This window comes from Suricata suricatta, chromosome 2 (assembly GCF_006229205.1).
Source record: "Suricata suricatta isolate VVHF042 chromosome 2, meerkat_22Aug2017_6uvM2_HiC, whole genome shotgun sequence".
Lineage (NCBI taxonomy): Eukaryota > Metazoa > Chordata > Mammalia > Carnivora > Herpestidae > Suricata > Suricata suricatta.
This window is the reverse complement of record NC_043701.1, coordinates 904,933-912,444: the sequence shown is the minus strand read 5'-3', so window position 1 is coordinate 912,444 and position 7,512 is coordinate 904,933. Positions and strand designations below refer to the sequence as shown.

Sequence of the window (7,512 nt, the reverse complement as noted above, 5' to 3'; positions counted from 1 at the left end):
CTCTTCTCAGCCGGCTCCTTAGCAAGTTAGGCAAGTTGCCAAGATGCCACTCCACTGGGCAGGGTGCTGGCCACCACTGAGCCCCCTCCCCGCCCACCCACCCACCAACTGTCCTTGACCTCTATCCATCCATCTTTTCCTTCACTCCAAACAAGGCTTTAAAGCTGTCTTGTTTCATGTAAAGTCTTCTTTAATTCAAAAGTTGACTTTCATTTCCTAATTTTTAAGCGTGCTCAGTCTCCAGAATGCCTTTCTTCCTGGCTTCCTCTCTCATTTGTTTCTTTTTTCTTCCCTTTTATCTTGCAAATCCCACAGAGCAAAGCGGATGATTGAAAGGGGAGGCTTAGGCCCAGCTGAGGAGACCAGTTCTGGCTGCGAGGCCCGAGTTGCCCGGAGGTGAGCTGACCGTTCCGGGCCGGCGGGGCCAGGCCTGGCTCCTGTCCCCACGTGGCTCTAGCTGCTTCATGGTCTGTGTCCGAGCTTCTCTAAGCCGGAATGTCTCCGGTTACCTTTTCTCCGTTTGTTATTGTTTTCTGTTTATTCATTTTGTTTGTAACCTAAATTCCTAAATGAGCAAATTCCTAGTCTCCTGATAAAAAAAAAAATAAATTCAAGGTGCTTTAGATAATTTGTGGCAAACCTGTCAGGGGCTCGTGACTGAGGCACGAAGCGCGTGTCCCTGGGGGGGAGGGCTGAAGGAAAGGCCAGGCGCCACCGGGCAGAGGCACCTGTTAGCTCTCAGTTTGGAAGTCTGACCCCCTTCTGTTCCAGCACATTCCACCCCATTGCCCATCTTGTCGTTGTTGTTTAACATTTATTCATTTTTGAGAGACAGAGAGAGACAGAGCATGAGCAGGGGAGGGTCAGAGAGAGGGGGAGATACAGACTCTGAAGCAGCTCCAGCCCAGAGCCCGACTCGGGGCTCGAACCCACAATCGTGAGATCATGACCTGAGCCGAAGTCAACGCTTACCCAACTGAGCCCCCCAGGCGCCCCTGCCCATCCTGTTTTATCCCTACCTGCTGAGGACAGGCACAAACACACACCTGCTTCCTGGTCCACCCCCTCCCCCACTCCCCATGTACATATTTGGAATCCAATTTTAGAGAAAGCGTTGCCACTTTCTCTTTATTTACCAGTGGTTCATTTTGTTAATTTTTAACTAAAAAGAGCTGTGGGTTTTTTTGTCACTAGCAGGCAACACATGAGATATTTCTTTATTTTCTGTCAGTTAAGCAAATAGCTATTTATAGGAGTTCAAAACAAATTATAAATCTATTACAGTTGTCTGACGGCCCCGTGTTAAACGCTACGGTAAAAGCATGTGTTCCTTGGAGCCTGGGAGCTAAGATCAAACCGTACAGAGCCTAGGGCCAGGAGGACAGGCGGCGGGGCCGGCAGGGCAGGAGGGAAGGCCCGGGAAGAGAAAGAGGAAACCGTCTTTGGCTAATGAAACGTCAGCCGCATCCCAGGGCAAGCTCGGCCTCCGTCCTCGCGGTCTCGCCCACGGGCTGTTGGACGGACTCGGAGCCTCCGCAGGGTCCCTGCACGGACGCCCCAGTTTCCTTCGCTCTGGGGGCTCTCCCAAGGACTTTTATATTGAAGCCAAACCCCAGCAAATCAGAGGTCGCTGACCGGTCTCAGAGAAGAGGATGCTTCTCTGTAAGCACGGCTGCCTGTTTTGAGTGTTTGGTGGAGACCGGGCGGCTGGGCGGGCAGGCGCGGGAGGAGCTCTGTCGTGACGTCTCTGCACCGATCGGCCGGCCTCCCCGGGGCCCCAGCCACGGGTCTCCGGGGTCTCTGGAGCAGGACGCGGGGCCTCCCGGCACTGCCCCCCGGGGCTCGCACGCGGCGCTGGGCCAGTGCACTCAGAGGGGCTGCGGGAGCAGGAAATGCAGGGAGCTCAGCCCCCCCCCCCCCCCCCCCCCCCCCCCCCCCCCCCCCCCCCCCCCCCCCCCCCCCCCCCCCCCCCCCCCCCCCCCGGCCCTCTCCCCCGCGGCCCACCTCCCCTCTGAAGGTCATCAGGGACTCAGGGACGGAGCCCAGGGAACACACGCACCCCCATCAGATTAGCAGACAAAGTGGTTTCCGTGGCAACGCCTGGACAGAGCAGTGCCTGCGTTCGGCAGTAATTTAAAATATTTTCCCCAGCCTCCTTGGAGTCGGTTCTGTGAAACACAAGTGCTCCAAGGCTTGCCAAGCTGCGGCGTCCTTTGAAATTCTACCCCGTGTGTGTTGGAGCTGAGCCAATTAACGGGAGGAGAACTGGGTGGATTGCGGACAAGATGGCAAGACTGTGTTTACCAATTAGGTTTTTTTTATGATGCAAATGGTGCGCAGCACAGCGGGAGGAAGACCAGCCACGCCGAATGTGAAACTGTTAATTGCGTTTTCGGAGACACAGCTACAAGGTGAAACTAATCATACAGATGAAACCGAACCTCGCCACCTACGGGCTCTGCTGTCGCACTCCCACTAATCTGAGTTAGAACAGCCCCGTGTGCCTTTGCAGGAGAGGAAAACAGCGTTTGGTAGAACCTTCCATTTTAAAGAGAAAAAGTATGTATGTGTGGGAAGCAACATAAACGACAGTTTTCACTTAAATCAGATTAACAATGTTAACAAACACTATGCGAAGGGCAGGAGGTGCTTCTTGAAGCGCAGTTTTTGCTTTAAAATTATAGAAGAATGCGTTCGCAAGTGAATGTTCTGAAAACGGACTCAGAACGAGGGACTCCTCAGAGAAGAGAAGGGTGGTGATAACTAGGGACAGTTGTTTTCCCAACCGGGAGCATCAAACGGAGACCACCTTCTGGCCGAGGGAGACAAGACACGTTCTCAGAGTCCCATGTACTTCGAGCCCGGTGGCGAGGAGGGGCGCGGCGTGGCACCTCCGCCGGCTGTGCGGGGTCCAGGCCGCGGGGGGGCTCTGGCTCGCTGCGCGCGCCGCCAGGTCTGAGCAGAAGCACCTCTGAAGGGGTGTGGCCGCGTCTGGGGTCAGCCTTGGTTTTAAGGTGTCCCTTGAGCGTCTATGTTCTTCTCATTCCGGCAGCAACTTCTCCAACTCTGCTGAGGCTCAAGTCAACATGCACGGGCAGTAATCAAGAAACCACGCAGCCAGGGAGGAGAGGGTCGGTCCGTCCCTCAGCCAGGCTCACGTCCTTGCGGCGGCCCTAACTGGGGGCTTCTATCGGAGGTGACGGTGGGCGATTGCCTTGGCTTTGGGGACCCTTCCAGAGCCCGCAGGCCCCCCAGTCACCACACTGCACACTGTGCGCATCACAATCCTGTCAATGAGGCCTCAACAAATGTGTCTTCGGCTCACACTGCAGCTGCTTGGCTAGAGAGAGAGTCTCGGGCCACACCCGGGGTGCAGACCCTGGTGTGCGTGGTCTCCCGTGGCTTCTGGTGAGAGACTCACTGTGCTGCCTCGCCCTCCGGGCCCTTGAGCTGAGGACGTCAGGTGGGCTGTGTCCCTCACGCCTTCCCCACCCGTCCCCACACCCTCTTCTTCTTCCAGGATTAGTGGGATTGGTGGAGGGATGCCCACGATGAGGCCCGCACTGGGGACGCAGTCACTAGTCAAGGGGCTGGGAAGGGCCCCACAGCCACTTTGGAGGCAAATCAGCACGGCGTGGTGACTTCCGACGTGGCCGTGAGGCCCCCAAGCCCTGCCTGGCCGGTGTCCTGAGGATTGTGGAAGAAACAGACCCTCGGAGGGGATCAGGAGTGGAGATGGGCGTGGGGGGAGGGGAGGGCGACTGGACACATGCCAAGTCCAGGCCGAGGCCACCGAGGACGGACGGTGAGTAGGCTCACTGTCAACACCACAGTTACCCTCCGTCCCCACCCTTGACCTCCCCGCCTGCTGCGTCCTGGGGGAAGGGGGCGGGCCACCTTCTCCGCCCTCCCCTCCGCAGAGCCTGACTTCACATATAGGGCTTCTCCTCCATTGACATCTGGCCAATCGGCCCCTTTCCCTCCTGGTAATTAGATTCACTCTGCAAACCTAAAATACCTCTCTCCTCGGGACCGCCGCACGGAGGATTCTCAGCAGTGGCCTCCCCCCGCCGTCACCCCTTCACTAAGGCGAATGTGCTTGGCTCATTTACACTTTCCTGGCAGACAAACCCTCCAGATTCTTAACTATTTCTGTGCTTTTCTCTAAACTTCCTCCAATTTGTTGCCACCCTTTGGCTTCTCAGGTTTTAAATGCTTGTATTTACGTTGTCAGAACACAGCAGGTGTTAGGAGGGAGCTGGATGGGAGCCACACCACAGCAATTGCAACAGAAAACAAGTTTAAACAAACGCCTTCAATGAAAACAGCAAGTAAGAGGCGGAAGAAAGAAATTGAGGTAATCACCAGTGGACATAACACTTTCTAATTCAGGACAAGACAAGGAGAACACTAACCAAGGATGTCGGTCAAAACCAAGTATGTACATTAAAGAAAGACGATGTTAGAAAGCGCTTAAAGGAAACAGGAGGACAGATATGTGAGCCGGACAGACAGCACGGACCCCCCCCACCCCCACCCGGTCCCACGTGGGGGCCTTCGGAGGCCTTACGTTAACACGCCCTCAGCATGTTGTTGTAGCTTCTGGACTGAAACCATGGTCCTTGGAAGTCACTTTGGGTTCCATGTTCTTTCTTCCCGAGGTGGTGGCCAATTTTTCATGCGACCCACCAAAGGAATTGGGGTTGGCCCCTCCTGCTCGGTCACTGCGGCATGAAAATAGCCAGAGGCAGACATGCCTGAGAGAGGACTATGCTCCAATCAGCGCTTAAGATAAACTGGCATTTCCAGATAAATTACGATTTCACGTAAGTAACGAATAATTTTTTAAGATAAGTATGTTCTATGCATAGCTTGCCATTTATCTGAAATGTAACTTACTTAATTGGCGTCCTGCATTTTTATTTGCTAAATCTGGTGGTGTGGGCTGAATCGTGTCCCCCGGCAACCCAAAATTCACAGGCTGAAGCCCTAAACCCCAAGATGCCAGCCCGTGACTATATTTGGATATAGGGCCTCCACAGAGGGGATTATGGTAAACTGAGGCACGTAAGGCGGGCCCTGATCCAATATGACTGGTGTCCTTGTGGGCAGAGGCGAGAAGAGAGAAGGCAGGAGCCCCCACGCCAAGGGCAGAGGCCTCAGGGGAAGCCAGCCCTCACAACGCCGTCATTTTCGACGTCTGGCCTTCAGAACTGTGAGAAAATAAGCTTCCCTTGTGGAAGCCACCAGTCTGCATTCTGTCACCGCAGCCCTGGCAAAGGAGCATTTCAGGGCAACCTTATTCCAATAAAACTTTACTTACAAGAACAGGAGGCTGGTTCATGGGCCAGAATCTGCCAACCTCTGTGCTGAGGACCGAGCTGAAGCTCACGTGAGGTGACTTCGCAAGGTCCCCTGGGCGGCCAGCGAGGCCGGAGGTCTGTGCCCCCTGCCCTGGGCTGCAGGCCAGGACGCACACCAGCCCTGCAGGGAGGACTGGTCCCGCCAGTCAGGCTGTGCACTGGCTGGAGAAGCACCAGCAGACGCTCGGGCACGAACCCACGTGACAGACGTGACAATGGCGGCTGCCTCCCGCTGACCACACGGTGGTGACACACTTCCCGTGCCGCTCCAAACCCTCCTCCTCACAGCACACCTCTGTGGTCAGCCCTCAGCCGGGCCAGTGTGTGTGGTCCCAAGAAGACCCAGGAAGACCAGTCAAGCCTGCCTGTGCGGATCACCGAGCTCTGGCGTCAATGCAATCACGATTCAGCCTTGCTTTCTGATCCCCTGGGGCAGGGCATTGCCCAGGACCCTTACAAAAATGGGAAGAAAAAGAAGACCCAGGCCTGGACCTCGGGAGTGGTCTGGATGTCTGAGATCCTGACCCAGAGGCTCAGGGAGTAGGAGGCGAGGCCTTAAGGACGATTCGATCATGCGGGTTGGGCTTCCTAAATGGGGCAGGTGCCCTTTCGAAGGAGACCCCAGAGCGCTCCCTCCTGCCAGGTGGGGACACCGTGGCCCAGAAGGGGACCCTCGCCGGACCACGCCACACCTGTTCTCCAGCTTCCAGCCTCCAGAACATGAGCCTGTTGCTGGCAAGCGCCTGCCTGTGGGGCCATCACGTCCACCCAGTGGCTGGAGGGACAGCCTCAGTCCTCAAAAGCAGACTGTCCACCCCTGGACTGTCCAGCATCTTCGCCACGGCGGGAGCTGATGGGAGGAGCCCCCAGGAGAGAGAGTCTGGACCCGCCCACCCTCCGGTGGCACCCACCTGTGGCAAACACAGCTCTTCAGAGGCATCCGTGGCAAGGTGCAGAGGGCGTGGTTCCTTAGTAAGGAAAAACACAGCATAAACCACGCCGACCCACCGAGGTCGGCTGGCCAGAGCCACAGCCGCTGTCTTGTGCCTCGTCATTGATGGACCAACTCTAAATACGGGCATCACTGTGGAAAGCTGTGCCCTGGCTCCAGGAGGGCGGTTCTGACTCGTGTGTCCACACTCGTGGCCCCGCACGCTTGCCGACTCCTTGGAACATCTCCTTGACTTCTCCTTTGGATGTGTGCATTTTTTTTTTGGTAGTAACTAACATTTCTTTTTATATTCTTTTAAATTTTGATATCTTTGAGATAATCCAGGTAGAGGCTATGAAATGCACAGGCTGTCTGTGCCCCCCTCACGCACTGAGGACGGGAGAGTCCCTCTCTTATGCAAGGTGCACCCCACGGCCCCGGGATCCGCACCACCGGATCGGAGCATTTCCAGGGCCGGGAGTGAGTGCAGGCCTTCTCAGAGCTTGCACTCAGGGATATGTGCCTCCTGAGCATGAGCCTGTTTGGGGACGCTTGGCTTCCCAACCTCCGCTCACCACCGTCTTCCCCATGTCACTCATGCCACTGCCCACAGGCATGTGCACACACATGCACACACTTACACAGGCACACATGCACACCCAGCAAGGGAGACGGCGTTTTATATTTGGCAGACGTAACCCACAGCTCCAAACAGGACAGCTGAGCGTTCCTGCCCTGCGGCCCCTTGCAATCCCCATTTAGTAGGAGGGCTCTAGTCTTCACTATCACACTGCCCAGGTGCACTCCCGCAGCGCTGGGGGTGACGGTCCGGACGCCTGCTGCCCTCAGCACCAGCACGCCCGCACCGCAGAGCCCGGTGGGGGAGCTCTGACCCAATCGTCTGCGGGACGACAGGTCAGTTCACGCCAAGAAGCAGATCAGTGAAGAGAACAGCTGGCCACACTGAACAGTCCACCCCTGAAATACGTCACCGGCTCTGCAGCTGAAAGGTTTCCAGTGAAACATATGCATTTGCTTCTCTCTAGCTGGCAAAAACTGCCAATGGCCCTTGAAAGGGCCGTGATGACGTGACTTGGACTCAGCGTTGGAGCGGCACGCGGACACGTTCCGCAGGCTCCCCTGCGCATCTGCGAGCCAGGACAGACACGCCTCCTCAGGCGGATGGCAGGAAGAGTGCCTGCCTGCAGGGCAGAGGCT

The 7,512-nt window shown here is 56.4% G+C and overlaps 1 long non-coding RNA gene across 1 annotated transcript in view; it reads left to right on the top strand.

Annotated features, from left to right (window-relative positions):
- Positions 1-623, top strand: part of LOC115276788 — a 953-nt gene extending 330 nt beyond the window's left edge. Inside the window, exon 2 of the long non-coding RNA XR_003902090.1 lies at positions 316-623. This is a non-coding gene — a long non-coding RNA (uncharacterized LOC115276788). The remainder of the gene's footprint in view (positions 1-315) is intronic.
- The last annotated feature ends 6,889 nt before the right edge of the window (positions 624-7,512 follow it).